At 35.7% G+C, this 20,632-nt stretch overlaps 1 long non-coding RNA gene across 1 annotated transcript; it reads left to right on the forward strand.

Annotated features, from left to right (window-relative positions):
- Positions 1-17,271: 17,271 nt before the first annotated feature.
- On the forward strand, positions 17,272-20,242 carry LOC131306683 (uncharacterized). Its single transcript, XR_009193972.1, has 2 exons — positions 17,272-17,646; positions 19,939-20,242. It is a non-coding gene; the product is annotated as an uncharacterized LOC131306683 (long non-coding RNA).
- The last annotated feature ends 390 nt before the right edge of the window (positions 20,243-20,632 follow it).

The raw sequence follows: 20,632 nt of genomic DNA on the forward strand, positions 1-20,632 counted from the left end.
AAGGGGGAAACGGACCCCGCCTTCGACAATGGACACGATTGGGATACACATTCTATCCCACGATCCAGCATCCCTATCCGCTCCTAATGGAGCGAGTTCAAGCCCTACGTTTTCAGGGATATTGTATTTTTCTCTAAATGCCGCCATGGCAGCAGGGGTATCACAAAGCTTCCTAAACTTACTGGGTCTAGGAGGGTTGTCATCCGCCATGAGTATATTCAGAAAAGAAGAAAAGATGGAAATGGGTACGAATTGAAACCCTAGAAACGACCCACCAAATCTGAGAATGAGATCTCAGATAGAAACCTAAGAAGAAGAAGGGGAATGAGAGCAAGAATCTTACGAGAATATTGTGACGATTCCCTGGAATCCAATCGAGTTTGCAGGCGGCGGCAATGGCGGAAAGCTTTACGGAGAAAAACTGAAAGTTTGAATGTTTTGGATGAAAAACCAAAGAGAGCCCTTTCAGGGGTTTAAGGGTAAGAGACGGAGACGAAACGTCTCCTCTCACGCCGTTACAGGAAAAAGTAACGGAAAGCAGAAACCGTTCTGACGCCGTTTCATAGAACGTCAGTTCGAAGTTAATGCTAGGCATATGAAACGTGCCACGTGGAGTCGTTTACCCCGAAATGGTATAATGACATAGGCGCCAAAAGGCATCAATAAGATATCGAAATTATTACTGCACGGGATCAAAAGAGTTTGGTCTAGATAGAATTCTGTTTCTAAGCATCATATATTGCCCCCGAACAGTGGTAAATATATGAAGCTGGGGAGCAATTGTAGGGAGGTATTCCCGAGCAGGTACATTTAGTTATCGAACACGTGATGTCTAGGAACACGTGGTAAATACGACTAGACTTACCGCCGAGTAGTTCGGTGAACAGCGATATGGACCAGTGATATGAGAAGTCATGGCTATAAATAGACTGTTCGGTTATGATACAGCCGAACAGATGATGTAAAGAACTTAGCACGTGATACGAGTGATCACGGGTTGAAAGCAATGCAATCGATATCCGAATAAATGGTACGTGGGACCATAGTTTGAATATAGACAGGACAGTCATCATGCTAAACAAGTGTTCGGCAATATGGACCAGTGACATGAGAAGTCAATGGTCCAGGAAGGTTGTACGGGCTCAAGGACCAGTTACATGTGAGTTAACTGGTCCAAGACGTCTGTTCGGCTATGAGACGGCCGAACAAAGATGGAACTCCAATCGAGAGTAGGAGCAGAGAGAATACTCTGGAAGATTCCAGAATAGTCATGTCTCATATAGGGATAAAGATCCCAAGAATATAGGATCTGAGAAAGATACCCAACGAGTATGGGATGTTCGGCTCTTAAAGGAAAAGAATCCTAAAAGGACTCTTTTCCATAAACTGATAAAGGAAACGAGACTCCTTGATATCCTGGGTTTCCTATACGAGTTAGGAATCCTATGGCAATAAGGATGCTTGGACAGCAAGCATCCATAAATCTATAAATATGAGGAAAACCTAGAGGTGAGAGGTACGCAATACTGCATTATTATTGCTTTCCTACTGATAATTAGGGCTGAGTTTTCTAGTACGTGATACTAACAAAAGCATCGGAGGGCCTTTGCCACGAGAGGCAAAGGTGCACTCACCCCCTGTCTATTTTGCAGATTAGGGTTCAGACGTCGAGCTAGGGTTCCGGTGAAGAGGCACGAATAAGCCGTTGCAATCCAGTTGATCCGAAGCGTCAATTGTTTTCATCCCCCTACAAAACTTAAAAACCTAGATATAGTTTGTGGAGATGAAATCTACAAGTACACTAAACAAATAGATCATGCAGATTAATAGCAGAGTCAATAGTACGCAGACAGGTTGGGTTTATGAACTGTGATGCAACTTCGTTCAATATCTAGCAGATTACCAATCCAACTCATACCACATAAAGCCTGCGAGAATATATATTACTTCAGTTATATCACATCTTGCAGTTACTCAGAACATGCTTATCATTCTTTTGATTGCAAATTCACCCAAGTATGTAAACTCATACGTATAGATTGTATGTTACTTCTTTCATCCCTTATTTGGAGTCTGACATTTTATTTTGGGCTCTCTCTTAATAAGTGTCCATTTTGTAAAGTGAGTGGGTAAAAGTTGGTGCATTGTCTATTTTGTCTCTAAAAGTAGATTCCATTCTGAAAAGTTAGTGAGTAAAAGTGCAATGATGATGGGTAAGTAAGAAAACTGTAGAAAAAAGTTGATGTGAAAGGTATAATAATGATGTCTTTTTAATAAGTTGAAATTATGAAGCAGAACACTTAAAAAGGGACGAAGGGAGTAGTACTTTTCTATTCCAAACATAAAAAAAAATAGCTCAAAAAACCATAATCATCGGCCTCGGATGTTATTCTTTACACCACTAGACAACATTAGAATTGTTGGTTTGGCTTCTCGATAGCCTTGGAATCCAATTAAATGGCCCTCGACAATTTAAAACTCCAATTAGTGATAGTGCATCGAGATATCGTTTGTGTAGATTTTGTAACAATCTCACTTCAAATCGTGTCATTCCCAAATATTTCAAAATAAAATTGCTTTAGAGTGTGTAAAATTTCCTTTCGCAACATTAAAATTTTTGATTAATACTTTAATTTGATTGGAAAAAAAAAAAAGGATAGTTGATTTTGGGTCTTGAGAAATAGTACAACTATTTGTGATGGAATCTCAATATACAAGAAAACAGTATATATTTACTCGTCAAATCTAAAGTATTGTGGTCTTTGTATTTACAACATACGCTTATTTAGGGACGGAGTCAGAAATTTCACTACGTAGGAGCAACCGTGCATGCGAGAAAAAAATATTAACACACATGCATAATTACATAAATACATAAATCGGTTTAACTAATAAGATTGATCTTGAAGTATGGTTCTTGTTTTTCTTTATTGTTCATCTTCTTTTCTTTCAGTCATCACAACTGAACGAATTCAGTACATGGGCTTTCATGTTACTTGATTCTACTCGTCAAAAAACAAAGAATTAGGAGAAGTCTATTGCAACAATTGGGGAAAAACATACTTACAACTTAAATATTACTAAAATTACTTAGGGTTTTCAGAATCTCTTCTCCTTTGTTTTTATTCTCTCAAAATTGCCATTGAAGTCTTAACAATTGGGGATGTTTGTACAAAAAGAGAGACGGAGACAAGAGATTTGGTGTGTTATTGAGATTTTAGTGTAAAAAGAAATAAAACTGTAAAACACTAAACTAATCTAACGAAAGATGGAAGTTTATTACATGAATATTAACAATATTAACTTTATAATTTTATTTTCTAAAATATTTTAGTCCTTAGCCTTTAGTAATTAATGTTAGTATTCTCGTAGTTCAAAGGTTACAGTTGTATTTTTTTTTCAAAATTCTACACAAGGGCGGGCGAGCCTATATACTTTCGTAAGTTTTTTTTTTGTTTTACATATAATAGTAGTGGTTCTTTTTTCTTGCAGGGGAAACCGCCCCTACTAATCCGTCCCTCCTTGGCTCCATCCCTACACCTTTCCATACATTTAACTAATCCTTTGCGACTCGCAATACTTCTAAGGAATTCTATATTCTATATCATATGGTTTGGAACAAGTGGATTCAACTTGTACCAAAAATTGTGCTTTGATGAAAATACCCTGCTCTACGCCAATTTCTAGAATCTATTTAAACTGCCCAAATTCAAACTTAAGCAACATCCTCCATTGGAAAACAGAGAGTTGGAGAACAAAGTGTTTATTGTTGCTGCTTTCAGGTAATATTAGCAAATTGTAGGTAAAACAGTTAGAGAGAAATCAAACTTGATATATAAACATCTGAGTTTCCTTCTATTTATTTAACATCTATTGGTTTGCTTACGTTAAATTTATAGATGAGCACTATGATTCATTCAAAACTTTAGCAAGAACTTAAACGTACCAACTGAAATCTAGCTGATCATAACCAACATAACATAATCCTACGATGTACTTTGCTTGCCATTAAATTTCATGTTTCCTCAAATCATTTGCAATTATTATTATGAAAGTGGTTTGAAATCTCTATTTGGTGCCAGGTTATAATAAACAACATGGACCAACACGATCCCATTGAAGTTAACGATCAACAGTTTGAAACAAAACCAGAGTTGCTGGTTGTTGTTCAGCATGATCTCGTGGAAATCAACGAACCACAACCTGCACCAGAAGCAGAACCGCCGGTTGCTGTGGAGCTGATTGAAACATATAAGCATCTCAGAGTTGAGATTATTGATCTGTTCCAAATGCTGAAAGTCACTCGTTCATCCAGCCAACACCTTGCACTTGCCCTTCAAATCAATCCATTCCTTCGGCTGCTACGTCAGTTTGACCATCAAGTAGAAGAACAGATCAAAGCCAACATCCAGCAAGAATTGGAAGAGTTTGAACAAAACATGCTTTGGAACAAAATTGCCATACATGAAATTGCAATTCCGTGGGCTATTGATTAAACCTACTATCAGTAGTAGCAAACCATAAGTGTTAAAGCTGCAGTCCCCTTTTGAAAACAGTTTCCCAGATAATAAATTAGTACCTTGGGTAACGTTTGTCAAGCCTTAGTTGGATTTGTGACTCTTTTGTGCCACAACCATATAATTGTGGTGTCTTCTTGTTCAGGTTAAAGAATTTTAGCTATCTAGAGTTCATGTGTAGTATTATTTTGTGAGAATTCAGTAGTACCAAATGAAATATTTATAGGGCTTATGGTTCAAGTTCGTAATCTTTTCAATAAGATTATAATTATGGTCTGAATAAAAAAAGAACACACCAAAATCTAATGCTTATTTAATTCCTTCCACCAAGATTAATTATCTAAAATTAATTAATAAACCACAATGTCAATCTCGGTAACCAAAAACTTAAAGTTAGTTATTAATTGAATATTTACGCTAATTTGAAGCTTATTATATTGTTCTGCTTTATACAAGATTATTTAAAATCTATACATGACACTCTACTCGAAGCCTTCATCTCCTTTAGTTAGGACTAATATTTATTAACCATCTGCTTTTATATAATAATTCCAACCTTAATATATCATTATGGTTATCACAAAAAAATCTAAATTGTAACCACGATATTATGATAAAACACTTCTTGTTGGATTCAAATTCAGTATTACATGCAACATAAAGCAGTGGAATCAAATCTCGTGGTTCCAACCAAACCAATAATCGTTTTGATAATTAGCACGTACCTAAATAAAAGAAAGTTATGGAAGGAGTGCTTCCAGTAATAAAGAATCAGGAGTTTTAAATCTGTGATTAAAAAGTCCTTAGATATCTTGAGTAATAAATAAGTAGGTAAAAAATATCAAGTTATTTTAAATAATGAATAAATTATTAATTAGTTTGTGGATATTGTTATTGCAGTAGGGAAAAAAAAAGGGGTACAACTTAGATGTTGATTGAAACCACAAGATAAATTCTTAAATCGTTTTGATTAATGAGAAAAATCTTTCAATGCCGAACAGGTATAATCCACATGGTGTTTGATCAGCACTCTTGAGTAATCCGACGAATTTTTAGACAACACATATTGAAAATTATTCTCGCCTCTCACCCATCTGCTATCTCAATCTCCATTTTTTCTCTCTTCAAATCCGTGTTGTCCAAAATTGAAATAGATGGTATAGATGTACCGAGTGACCACCATGTGGTACCCACTCCACACTAAAAAAAATTTTACATTGATGCAAACGAAATGATACAATGCATTAAATCTTTTTATATTTGGTTAATGAAAACAAACCAATAGTATTCGAGTGTTCTCAAATCAAGAGAATTAGTACTTAACTTTGCCAGATCTTCATCATTGATTTGTACAACTCAACAAATCTACACAAATGCTTTACACGGCACCTCTCAAATTGCATACAAGTACAAGTGTTGTCATTCATCAACTTATGGTAGCCCACTTATGTAACCTATAACCTACGTATAAATAGCCTACATCCTCTGTCCCATAATGTTTACTCGGTCCACCAAACAAGAATGTCAAAATAATACATTTTTCGCAAGAAAAAATAAAAAATTCTATAATAATTCATTAGATATTGATGAATTCTTTTAATTTATGAAAAAAGTTTTAATTTTTTCTTGAAAGAAATTAATTGTTTATGGGTCCTGATTTTGCGGACTAAAAAAACAATTTGAAACGGGAATGTTATTTATAAATCTACTTATTTTCTATCCACAACATACATATATAGGCTACTTTTGCTGGCTCAAATCCTTGATATTATTTAGCCATTTACAAAAATGTTATCATTAACATAAACCACTCAAAACTTAACGCATTCTATCAACCCATTTTCAATAATTAAAAAATACCAACATCTTACAATGTTAACTTTATGAACAGAATAAGTTATTGTCAAAATTTTATCCCTCGCTGATAATAACTCTGTTCACAAACTTATTAATAATTTATTCGCTATTAAAAATAACATGATATTTTTCAATAACTTATTTGCTATTAGAAACTTACTAACCTCCCAATCACAAATAAAAATTAACAAAATTTCCACTACTAGCAACCTCTTCTCAAGCAATTCATAATAACTAAATTAGTAGGATTTAATTTAACAAGAATAATATTGTATTTACAATCGTTAAGACCTAGGATCTTTACAAAATTTCTAGAGTTAACTTAAAAAGCAACAAAAGCTAAACCACTGTTAATAAATAAAAAAAATAAAAGAAAAAGTAAGACCATCGAATCGAACATGCGGTAAAATTAGACCCAAATTGATTAAAAACCGTGTTGATGGGTTTCTATTCCATCTGTTAATAGAACTAACAGATTCAAATTAAAATCCAGGTCGTTTAATCAAGTACAATAGTTATCAAGACAGGGCCCAAAAATTGTTGAATCGCGAATCCAATCCAAATCGAAAAAATTGGTTTAAGTCTTTAGTAATATGGTTTGGTCATGTGATTTTAAAAAAAATAGAAACTATGTTTGTGATTTGATTTATAGATGCACGTTGACAGTTATGGTTCCAAAATAATACCGTTTCTCTTTATTGATAATCCCTACGTATTGGTTTGACTTTTGGTTTACTATAAAACTAAGGGTGTCAAATGAGTGAGTTTGAGTCAGATTGGATAAGTTATAAGTGGGTTGGATCTTTAATAAGTTATTGACCCATTTAGACCCAATTAGCTAAGTGTTCAATTACCCATACCCAACACAACCCATTTATTTAAAATCAAACTCACCCGCTCATTAACGCAATTAAAATTAAAAATGACTAAAATACGTATGTACGCTAAAATGACCATATCACCCCTTGTTCATTTAAATGACCAAATTACCCTTGCATACTAAAATTAACATAATACTCTTGTATATTAAAATGACCAAATTACCCCTATATACTAAAATTACTGAACTGAATGGATATTCTGCTGAAATTTTAGAAATTTTGGACTTTGCAATTCAAAGTTTTGAGGTTTTTTTTACTTAATTTTCTCTTCTAAATTGTTGGTAATTATTATGTCCAAATTAATTTCTTTAAACCTTCTGCCAAATGGGGCCAAATTTGTGGGCTTTCTACACCCCAATCTCTCTTATAACAGTAATATACCTTTGACAATCAATATTCAATAGTAGCTTGCAAAATTGATTTCAAGGAAAGAAAGTGTAAGAAAAAAAAAGTAAAAGTCATTTCCCATCTCTTTTCTTTCCATGTTCTTTCTTTCAAATACGGCATTATAAGCACCATGAACATTAATCTTAGGCGAACCATTATCGATCTGGTGGCACCCGTCATTCCAGATTTGACGCTTGCAATTGGGAAATGATCAATATGATTAATTATTGTTAAAAGTAGGTTTGAATTGAAAAGTTAAATAACTTATTTTTTTGTCTTTATTTGAATTTTTTGTGCATTTGTTTGTTTTGCATCAAACTTTTGTAACTTATTGATTTGTCTCGATAAGAGGAATAAAAAAATAAAAAAATTTAATCCCACAAGCCTCTTACCTTAGTCGCGTGGACTTGCGCCACTTTTAACTTGCAACCACCACATAGGAAGATCATGTGTTGAATTTTTCCATTACACGAGTTTGCAAAGTAAGTTTGTCATGCATGATTTTTTTCATGTGAAATGTACAAAATTACTATACCATAGGGTTGTCGATCAAGATTAGTTAACTGAGCATCTGCTTTGAATGGATGGGTTCGCATAACTCGGCTCAAACCGAACTCGACTCATTTACAAACAAACGAAATTTGAGTTCGAATTTTGGTTCGTTTAGTGTATAAGTTCACAACAAAACTCAATTCGACTCAGGTTGTACTATAACTGGAATTCGTGACATAAAATTGTTCAAACCAAGTCACCAGTTTTCGATTTGACCGAGAAAAATGTTCGCTTCATGTAACATGTTTACTTTAGTTTTTTACATTTTTGTGGTAATTCTATTTTTTTGTTAAGTAATGTTCATGACCCATTAGGCATTTAAGTTGACCTAATTGAAACCCAATTGAGACCCATCCTAACCCAACTAATAAATAAATTGGGTTTGGTCTATTTTTTAATAAGTGGGTTTGGGTTTCTTAATGAGTCTGGATTCAATTTGCCACCTCTATATAAAACCAAATCAATCTGACTATGTTCATCCATAATAGTTACAGCTCATTTAGATGCGAGATTAGGTTTGGAGGTATTATGTAAGAAGGGGGATTTCACAACCCCCCCTTCACAATACTCCATCCAAACAGGCCATTATGGTTTTATTGGAAAAATCAAAGCCTGTAGTTAAGCTGACGTTTACTTGCTCTCTGTGATGGCTTGTCTTTAAAACTACCAAACATCGCTCGTTTGTAGAATTATTATTTGGTTTAGCTGCTTACCCTGGTGCTTCACAAACAGAAAAGAAACACTAACTATGCAGGAAGTTGAAAATCGCAATCCACCATGGCTGGACCCACTACTAGAAGCCACCTTCTTTGTGCACTGTCAAACTCACAAAAATTCGAGAAATAGTCAGTGCAACCACTACTGCTTAGAATGTACTGAAAATCCTTTATGTGCCTATTGTTCCGATGACCACCCAAAGCACCAGATCATATAGGTAATTAAACGTTCAAATTCAATGGTTCAATTACTCTGTATAGTTAATGGTTAATAAAGAAATCGTAATGCTAATTTCCATTTGGTCTTACATGTTTTCAGATAAGGAGATCGTCACTGAGCAACGGTATGAGACTGCATGATATCGCAAAGCATATAAACGTTGGTGCTATTCAACCATACATAGAAAACAGCAAACAGATTATCTTCTTGAATTCACGACCATACAAAACACTACCTTATAATGTGATCGGTACTTGTGACATTTGTCATCGTAGTCTCCCAACTGCTAACTTCAAGTTCTGCTCTCCCAATTGTAAGGTAATTAGCAATTTGGTTAACTGTAGGATTGAATAATCTCAAAGTTAATCCTTCAGAGCTATAGCTAAATCAATCAATATGCATACTCAAAATTACATAGTTATTATTCATCTCTGAACTCTAGCTAATTTCAGCACCATAAACAGCAAAATTTCAATATTTGCCCAATCCAAATGAACTAGAACTGGAAATATGGGGCAAAATCAAAGTTTAACGTTATCAATCATTATTTCCCTAAACATACTCTGTAAGTACTATATAAAAGATCTTATTTATATTTTGCTAAAATTTAAGAACCGAATATTATCTAATTCGCAAGTTATTGACAACTAACTAATTCCAACATACTTTATAGTTACTCATTCAATTACTGCTAAATGAAATTATGCCAGAATTTTCAAACTAAAAAATTGGCATTATCTGCTTGCATTAACTCTCTCATATTGGATTATGTTCGGTATTTGTGATCACAGTTGCATTGCTGATGTATTGCTTTACAGCATAATTCATCTTGTGCAACTTGAACCATTTGTTGTCTATCAAATTCAAATAGTTGATTTCTACCATTAGCCTGGGTAACCTTGTTATTTAAGATGGATTTCAATCGGTTCGCAGTCTCTTTATAAACATGATATACTAGATTTACTTACATTCTCACTTGCAACAAAGCGAATTGGAAAAATGCAAATATTCTCGTTTTCATATTTGTATATGCACATATTCTCAAATCCATCATTTGCATATACAAGTTACAATCATTTGAATAGTGTGTTGATGGATGTGAATTTGATTTATGTTGTTGATGTAGCGCGATGCTATATATCATGGTTTTCCAGAGGAAACATTTGCACTTCAACCAAGGCTTAGTACATGTGAATTGCATGACAGCTTCCAGATTGACCAATTATAAACACCAAAAGGACAGTTGAAGCTAACGAAGTTAGATATATTGCTAGCTAAATCTCCTATTCCGCCTACTTCAGTTGCCAAAGAGGTTACAAGCAACATTTGACCTGCAACTCCACCCACGTTCAACCATATGAACTCCAGGAAAAGGAAGGGCATTCCTCAACGGGCCCCTCTAATTTAGTTTGTCCAATAGCTCGATAGTTGCATCATATAATTGCAGCAAAACCAGAAGCACAATGTTGTTGGCGCTGCAGAATACAAAGTATAATAACTCTTTGAAAACTTTTAAGCCTTCTGTTAACTCTAGCTTTTGATGGCTTCAGTAATCAGTGCTGATTCTGTGGACCAAACAACATTGGTGTTGCTTGTAAAAAGTTTATTACTTTATCTTGCATGTTTGGACGTATCACAAAAAAATATTGATATGCCAATGATGTAAAAAGAATGCGTATGTTTAAATGTTTTTATTTCATTTCTAAAAGTTTACTTGATGTCCCTTATATTTTTTACATGGTTGAAGACAAAGACAGACCAAGCATTAGTGAAATCCAGCCATACATGATCTATCCAACTTTGTGGCTAGATTTGATAGGCGTTTGGTATATCTTCATCCATCCCAATCAAACTAACGAGGTTAGCTACCAATTCACACCCCAAACTAACTAAATCCAGTTTTCAGTCACCCCCCAAAATTCCCAGTTGAGAAAAGGAAATTACCTTCTTTTTGAAGTCGTGTATTCTTGTCTAAAGAATTGTTGGACCTTTCCAGTAGCGCATCTATTTTCTATTCCTAGATTTGGAGTAAGCACACAAGCCAAAAAAACCTTGGTGCACTTAGGAATGAAAAGAATACCAAAAATATGTTTCTGATTCTCCTTTAACAAAGAGAAGTACATTAAAACATTATACCGATAGATCCTTTAATTTGAATCATATTTATATATAAAAAAATGGCGAAATCTATCTTCAAAATATTACAATCACATATAGATCAAAAGATTCTGCAATTTCTTAATCACACCATGGATGCAGAAACCTATTAATCAATACTCAAACACATCATCGAATAAAATTTCAAATTATAACTCCATAGGCAATAATGTCTTCTGCTTTTAACACATGGTATTGAGCATAACCAAATGAAACATGACTTTCTCATTGAGCCGAAATCACTTAGCGACTAAATAGTTAGTCTTCTAAACATCCAGGCGACTGCCTATGAGATGCAATTAGAAGGGACACTTAATCACACCGCTTTCTAGATAGAAGTCTCAGAACGGTAATTGGACACTAGAGTTGTGTAATTACTGTAACAACCATAATTATGAACCTATAGCCCAAAGATGGATTAGATATTCAATGTAAGCAACTCAACTGTTTACCAACGTGATATACATAAATACTGAAACAACACTGAAGTAATTTTGAAATTATGAGGATGTATGCGAACTTTACTGTTATGGTGATTTAGTTGTCATTCAAATCAAACTCATCTACACCTATGAATTTATTTAATTGTGATCCATTATCTCTTGAAAATGGTCCACAAACCCATGCACCTTATCTTGCTACTAAAAATTCGGAGTAATTGCTAAATCAACCCTAAACACATTGCAAGTAATTCATTCAATATCAGAGGCCAACTTTATGTTTACAAACTGATTAACAAATTTATCACGCTTTCTTCCCATCCTCAAAAAACAAAAAAAGTTTCGAAGCTCCAATAGCAAAGATCGTAATAGTTTTGCTAGGCAATATCTTTCTTCTCTAGCTTTATCAAAATTTCATTTCAAATTCCATGTAAATACCCAATTGCAATTTGAACACTCCAGATTCTATTGCTAATCATTTTCCATAAGTACATAACTTTCTTAATTAATTCCATCCATCCTCTTTTCAGAATAATCTGCAAAAACGATTTGCCAGAGTATCCAGCATTATAAATAAAAATTCAACAAAACATAATAAATGCGCCCATGCAGTAATCTATTACTCTGTTCTGTACAAGAGAAATATGTTTGCCGTTTCATTTACTGATATTGAAAAATTAAATTCACTTACTATTTTGCAATCCAAAATTTCATTTCAAACTCGATTAGGAATAATAAAAATAAAAAAAAAAGACACATAACCACATACAAATTAAAACCAACACCATATCATCCATACATAGAAATCCTAAGCTTAAATAACAAATAAATTCTACAGCGTAACCAAACCCATAGATTCACTTGCAAACATTCGATTCCTGTTCATGATCCCCTAGATCAACACCGCAAGAGTAATTGCTATAACTACAACACTGTATCACCTAATAAATATAACTACAGTTAATACAGTGCTGGAAAGGCAACTAAGACCAGGGATACACTCTCTCAATGCCATCACCTATGAATACTATTACATTCACATCCGTTACATCAAACGCAATAACGAGAAGAAAGTCTAACGGTTGTGGATTTAGAGCATTGAAGAAAAGTTCTAGACTTGAACGATCAACCTGGTAATTTATTCTAGGGACAGCCCACCATTTGTTTCGCATATGCAGAAAGATTTCATTAACACCAGTATCATGAAAAAGATCACGAAAACGCTTCCCAAACACCTGCTCAAAATAATCATATAATTAATATAGTGTGTATTGGTATATACACATGCACATATCTATTGCACCTATAGAGTACTGAAAAAACCAAACCAAACTTCATTATACTATACATACAAGAGAAAAACACGAATTGAGCTCGCAAAGAAACCAGAAAAATGATACAGAGATAAAGACAAACAAATAGAGAAAGAGAGAACAAACATGTATAATTCTTTAGCTAGGCCAATAGAGAATGAAAACAAACTGATGGTTCAGATGAAACATTATGGTTTTGAGAAGTCGATATAAGTTTACATAAATGACTTAATTAAATTAAGTTCAAACCTTAAAAATGCATTTTCCAGAACCACAGTCATATCCAAATTGCATCATAGTATCCTTAGTCGACATTATTGATGGCAAGCAACTGGTACGGAGGTAACCTGCTCATTAATCACATACTGTAGATTAAAAATACCGCAATCATTGCACACATTGAACATCCTTAAAAAGACTTACTTGGTGTGCCTAAATCGTCAGCTATAAAAGGCATAAGGGATGACTCTTGCAACTCATGAGTAGTTGTAGACCAACCATAATACATAGGTTCCAGGTTAGTCTTTAACACGACAATATCAAAGATCCAACTGCGTTCACAACCAAAGACAAGCTTGAAACCTCGCCTCAGCTTATGGCTATCCCAAAAATCAACCCAACCTTCTCCAAATTGATTGTGTATAATATGAACAGGCCAAATTCTCCCACATTTCTTCAACAAAATCCATATAGAAGACTGAGATGAATTGCCAAATCTCTCATCCCAATCAGGTAAAAACTACATAGAAAATATGAAACAAAAGTTAGATCAATTGAATAGTAGTGCACTACAAGATACTACAATAAATAAGACAAGACTAAATCGTGTAATCATGCCAGCTATCTGTGGAAATATCTTTGCTAAACCAACATGGCCCTTCATCTGCATTTATCAGAATTTACAAATCATCATAAATATCAAAACTTGAATACGACAACAAAGGCTATATGGTAATTGGACAAGTGCTAATACATACTTTCATGGCTTCTAATCAGGAATGAAAACCATATCATCTTATCTGCCCATGCAAGCATTGCTTCTTCAGAATTCCAAATTTTTATTGATCCAATAGGAAAAATATACCCATACTTCTCTCGAAAATCAACACACGCTTCATAAATAATCATATTCTCATTAGTCAACACAGAACAAGCTACTTCCTCAATATCACCTACAAAGTTGGCAAGGTAATAAACACTCCGAGCAGCTGCATTGGTGCATCGATTGTGTTTAGGAAAGCACCAAACAAACGAAAATTCAATATCCATTCAGGTACACGAAAATGTGTTGTACCTCTGAAATAAGACAATAAGTGAAAACAAATTTAGTGTTAACTACTAGGATTAACAACACTTTAATCAATAGTGATGCAGCGGATGCTAATGAAGAACGGAACTACTAAATCGAGTCTGAAATCCGTTGATTCATAACGAATATCCGGAGATCAAAATCCTTTTCTAAACCTGTTTAGTCAAAGAATACCCAGGAATAAAGGCAACAAACACTTTGTTGATTCTGTAGAATACCAAAGAATTTTGCATAAAAGAGAACACTCTTTATAATTTCATTAATCATCCAAAAACTGAATAACCCTAAAGCTTACAACTCAATTTATAGTAGGAGAAACCCTACACACTAGGAAATAAAGAAAAAAGGAAACTACCAAAGTTAGAATCGAGTCTTCTTAATCAAATAATTCTTAAAATGAAACTAAGTAAACTAAATTGAAAAACTAAATAATGTAGACACTTATTTCTATAATTGCAAGATTCCTAGCAAAGTAAATAAAACAAAAATAAGGAACTTTATATTCTTTTTTAAATAATATAATCTTTTCATTCTGCATCATTCTCCCCGTCTTGAATAAACTCGTCCTCGAGTTTACATAGTTGAATTCTCCGAAACACATATGCATCGTTCTTGCGCTTCAAATTAACTTGTTCAACCCCAAACTGTAAAGAAAAGTCTTTAAAAATAAAAGCAATATTGTTTGTCACAACTTGCTCTAAATACGCAATCCAAATATTCTTCTTCACAGTAGCTTCAAAATATTCCCAAAAATGATCCGTGAATTGATTACCCCAACAAATTTCACCACCTTCAACTGCTTTACTATCTTGGAAATAAAACTCACTTGTCAAAGTAGAATTGGTGCATCGTATGAAAGATGGGATATCACTGCCGAGAAGAATACATGAGCCGTTGATGAGAATACGGGTTGCTTCCTTAGGTGCCGTTGATATGCCCATTGGGGTGTAGTTAAATGCACAATTTTCTTTCACATGATCTTGACTCGATTTAATATTGGAAATAGGAATATGTATCCCGTTAACTACGATGGGCAGTGGACTGATTTCATAATCATTCTCCCCCAGAAAATTATACTTTCCATCTGCAACATGCACATCCTCAAAAATTTTGCCTTCACAATCTTCAAACTCTTCACCTACGTATTCATCAAATTTTGGAGGCAAATCCCAATCAACTTGAGATCCCAATGAAAAAGTATTCGTGTTAAAAAATATTTCACCTAATTCTTCCTCTAGTACATCGTCAATAGAGTCTCCTACGTCTCCCTCAACTAGAATTTCTTCTATAATTTTGTTTTCTCTCACACCAACCTTTAAGATTTTTTCTGGTGTCATACCTTCTTGAAACTCAGGAAAGTTGATCTTTGAATCAGCCTCCCAAAGTCGCCGATCATGATTACAAACCACGACTGCCCTTGTCCTCCCCGTTGCCTGATGGTTACCTAGCAACGGTTTGGTGATAGAAACACCATCCGAAAAATCTACCTCTGTTGGAAGGCTAGGTTTAAACGGTTGGCGGTGAGGCAATCTCCCAACTTCTAGAGTCTCGAGGTGTTGTATAATTGATGCAACCCTTCGCTTTAGTAGTTGAAATCTTTCCTCCGCTCGAGCATCCCGAGCAGCATCATCTCGCTCATAGACTTCATCAACATAAGTTGTACGACCTCCTCTTCCACCTCAACCTCCAGCACGTCCTCCGACCATAGTCAGGATTAGAACGAGAGCTCTGATACCAACTGATGCAGCGAAAGCTAATGAAGAACGGAACTACTAAATCGAGTCCGAAATCCGTTGATTCGTAACGAATATCCGGAGATCGAAATCCTTCTCTAAACCTGTTTAGTCAAAGAATACCCAGGAATAAAGGCATCAAACACTTTGTTGATTCTGTAGAATACCAAAGAATTTGGCATAAAAGAGAACACTCTTTATAATTTCATTAATCATCCAAAAACTGAATAACCCTAAGGCTTACAACTCAATTTGTAGTAGGAGAAACCCTACACACTAGGAAATAAAGAAAAAGGGAACTACCAAAGTTAGAATCGAGTCTTCTTAATCAAATAGTTCTTAAAATGAAACTAAATAAACTAAATTGAAAAACTAAATAATGTAGACACTTATTTCTATAATTGCAAGATTCCTAGCAAAGTAAATAAACCAAAAATAAGGAACTTTATATTCTTTTTTAAATAATATAATCTTTTCATTCTGCATCAAATAGTGAACAATTTCAGCGTGCATCAAAAAAATCACAGGACGTACATATGTGTGTTTTCTTTCCGCAACCCTTATTTTTTCGAATCTCACTTGTGCTATTAAATCTATAACCCGTACAAAATGTAAACTACCAATATCATTACATCTAAAGCGCTACGCTATCCAATACTAATCATAAATGCAGAATAAATACCTGAGGAATCATTTTGGCACACAACTAATATTCAGATTTGCAGAAAAATCATCGTCATAGCAAATATCCTAACAGACACATACGCAATAGAAAAGGTAACCAAATTAAAGCGCGTAATGCGTACAGTTGAAAGCTGATTTTTGAACCAACAATAACAAATACAATAAATACATCCAACTAAACAGAGCAGTAACCAAGGTGCGGGAATCAATATTAATGCAAAAAACTAATACTAAAATCATAAAGATTTACAAAAGAATAAGGAAATAACTCGGCTGCAATAAGAATCGATTGAACACACACATCGGCATGCAGACATCATTTGACATAACAATGAATAGTGAAGCTGAGACAACGAAACCTTGCTTGTACAATTACGTCTATCGCCTAGAATAGGGCTTTATACTGGTAATAGCACCCTAACTGTAGAGACCCGTGATTTTTTTTTTTTTTTTGGGCTGTATGTTTTTTTATTTTTTATTTTCCTTTGTTAATGTACGGCCCGTTGAGATAGACGGTTCGGATATTCGGTGTGACATCTTCGTGGGAGGATATAAGGGTAATTGGTCGAGAGGTGCGCATGTGTGTGTGGGGTGGGAGCATGGGATTACTCCCCATGCCAATAATTTCACCAGGAGACTACTTTCTCCCATTTCTCTTTTTCTCACTCTCTCGGCCAAACTCTCTCCTCTCCTCTGAAACCCTCTCCTCCTTTCTCTCTTCGATCTCAACACCTTAGAGCATGATTCCGGACGAAGTCCAAGAATTAAAGTTGTTCTACGGAGCACGGGCTTTCCGAATATCCAAGAAAAATCATGATCGGACCACGTGGGAGTTCGGTTGACTTGGTCAAAGGTTCGGGTTTTGCTCAAAACCCATGAGGTAGGGATTTCTTACTCTTGTTATGCGTTTATACGGTGTTTATGTACCTAGATCGTATCTTGCTTCGTTGTTTAAGCTTGTTCCTTCAATTTCCGAAAATCAGCAGAACAGGGCCTGTGTTTTTGGGGTTTTACGCCTTCTTAAGCTCAGATTTGAATTTTGGTTCCTTCGTATAAAATAGAGTAGACTTAGAGCCCGTTCTAATGCCGCTGGAATCATACAAAACCGTTGAGAATTGAATTGATGGTGATTTTTAGAAAACTGGTCTGCAATCTGTCTCGTGTTCTGGATTTCAGCCCACTTCAAATGGCCATAACTTCCTCGTCCGATGTCCGTTTCATGCAAACTTTATATCGATTCGAAGGTCTTGAAGTCAGATTTCATTTGCCACTAGAATCGTCTTAAAACTCTTAGTACACAAAAAGTTATGTTCGTTTTAGTGGAGGTGTGTCAATCTGTCATGCTGCGCAACAGATTCGTGTAGCCTGGGGAAAACCCCTGTTTAACCACCCTTTGAGGGCAGATTTGACAAGGGTTCCTTCGTGACTTTTAAGCTTCGTTCAATCGCGCAACTATTGGGACTAGAATCGCTCAAAAATATTAAGAACTCGATTTATAGTAATTTTTAGAAGATTGAACGAAAATCTGAAAATCTGGGCAGGGTATCGGGCTGCGTTTTTTTTATTTTTTTTATTGTTTGTTATGGTTAAATGACGCTATTGGTTATGGGTCCTTGTGGGTTTAAAGATTAGTAAGTTGGTGATAATTTGGCGTTGGAGTCATTGAAAAATATTGAGTATGCAATTTTTAATGATGTTGTATAATCGTTTTAACTCGATAATGGGTGTGAGATTGATTATGGATGGATTGTGCATAATGAATGATGTTTATGGACCTATGATTCGAGTGTTACGGCTACGTGTGACATCGAACTTTGTATGTATAGTGGTGTGACATGTCATAGCATATGGACAATGGATGGAGTCGTATCCAACTTCAGATGTCGACGAAGGTTACGGGGCCTAACACCGCCCGGAATTCACGTCAATATGGACGGAGCCCGGTTCACCTTCTTGGTGGGACCTTGGCGAGGGTTACGGGGCCCAATACCGCCCGGAATTCACGTCAATATGGACGGAGCCCGGTTCACCTTCTTGGTGGGACCTTGGCGAGGGTTACGGGGCCCAATACCGCCCGGAATTCACGTCAATATGGACGGAGCCCGGTTCACCTTCTTGGTGGGACCTTGGCGAGGGTTATGGGGCCCAATACCGCCCGGAATTCACGTCAATATGGACGGAGCCCGGTTCACCTCATTGGTGGGACCTTGGCGAGGGTTATGGGGCCCAATACCGCCCGGAATTCACGTCAATATGGACGGAGCCCGGTTCACCTTCTTGGTGGGACCTTGGCGAGGGTTACGGGGCCCAATGCCGCCCGGAATTTACGTCAATATGGACGGAGCCCGGTTCACCTTCTTGGTGGGACCTTGGCGAGGGTTACGGGACCCAACACCGCCCGGAATTCACGTCAATATGGACAGAGCCCGGTTCACCTTCTTGGTGGGACCTTGGCGAGGGTTACGGGGCCCAACATTGCCCGGTGCATTGCTTTGCATCACATATCACGCATTGTTGATTGGTTGAGCTAGACTTATGACCTGTGTCACTTGAGAAATGAAAAGAGAGATAAAGCTGTTAATCTAATGTTTGGCTTGTCGTTCGACTTTGAACTGTATCTTGGATTACTATCTTTCCTCACTGAGCCTCTTGTTCAGTACAAATCAAGGAAACTAGTTCTTGTTGCATGGAGTGGCTAATACTTGAGAAATGAAAGATAAATCAATTATGTTCAAAAAGGAAATCCAATGATATGTTTGTGTTGTTCTGCTAATAGATATACTCATTGTCATTAGCATCTTGGGGTTCGTTGTACATATATAATGTTGCTCACCTACCATTGTTGGTGCATGATCATCACATATTCGTATAGATCGAGGCAAAATGGAGTAATTGCGTAGCGATGGACAAGTGACGGTTGAGGATAAGTTGTGGTCTAATTAGGATAATTCGAGTTGGTTTATGCTTCTAGTTTGACGTATGAGCTGTTAGGAATACCTTTATGAAATTATGATCCCCTGGTTGTAGTATGCTCGTTTGTGGTGGAAAACTCACTTTTCTTTATGGTATCTCGTCGCATCACTCAGTCTAGGTGTATGATTCATCGCATTTTCATATAGCTTGCGTATAGATTTCCCTACTGGGCTAGTGTAGCTCACCCTATCATTTTCAGGTACGATTCAAGGAAGTTGACATGGAGTACATGTTGTGCATTTGTGACCAAACCTTTAAAAATGTATTCAAGAAGGATTTCATAGCACAAGATCTGAAAGAGTGTTTTTTTTTGGAAAGATAGTATTTGTAAATTGTAATAATATTTTCCTAGGATATTGGTATTTTGATGATTTGGGGCCTTCGAGTTGGAATGTAATATTTGAATTTTATTTGAGAACAGTGAACAAAAAGATCTTTTGGGTATTATTTGTATTACAGCGAGGACTTTATTTATTAAAAGTGTTTATTATTTATGTTGAAAATCGAGGGCGTGACACTAACGAGAAAAAAAGAAAGGAAAAGTAAGTACTCTGTTGTATTTTTAGAACAAGGCTTTTTTAAAGAGTCCTGCTATAGGGCAATCGACGGATCCCGTAGGGAAATCGTACCAACAGCCACACTGGGCCGTCTCTGGCCACCAAACGGCAGATCCGAGCTATCCAAAAATTCTAAAAGAAAAAATACAATGGCGCCCACATAGAAATCAATGGCATCTTATGTGTGTATGGTGCTTGATCTAAACACCCTATTTTTCATATATATACATATATACACAAAAAAAGGAGTTCAAAAAATATGGTATTTGGATCAAGCACCCGGCCTGGTTGGATGCTAATAAAATTTTGATCCTATAGTTTGATCAACTACGCTTC

This window comes from Rhododendron vialii, chromosome 11a, assembly GCF_030253575.1.
Source record: "Rhododendron vialii isolate Sample 1 chromosome 11a, ASM3025357v1".
NCBI classification, from domain to species: Eukaryota; Viridiplantae; Streptophyta; class Magnoliopsida; order Ericales; family Ericaceae; genus Rhododendron; species Rhododendron vialii.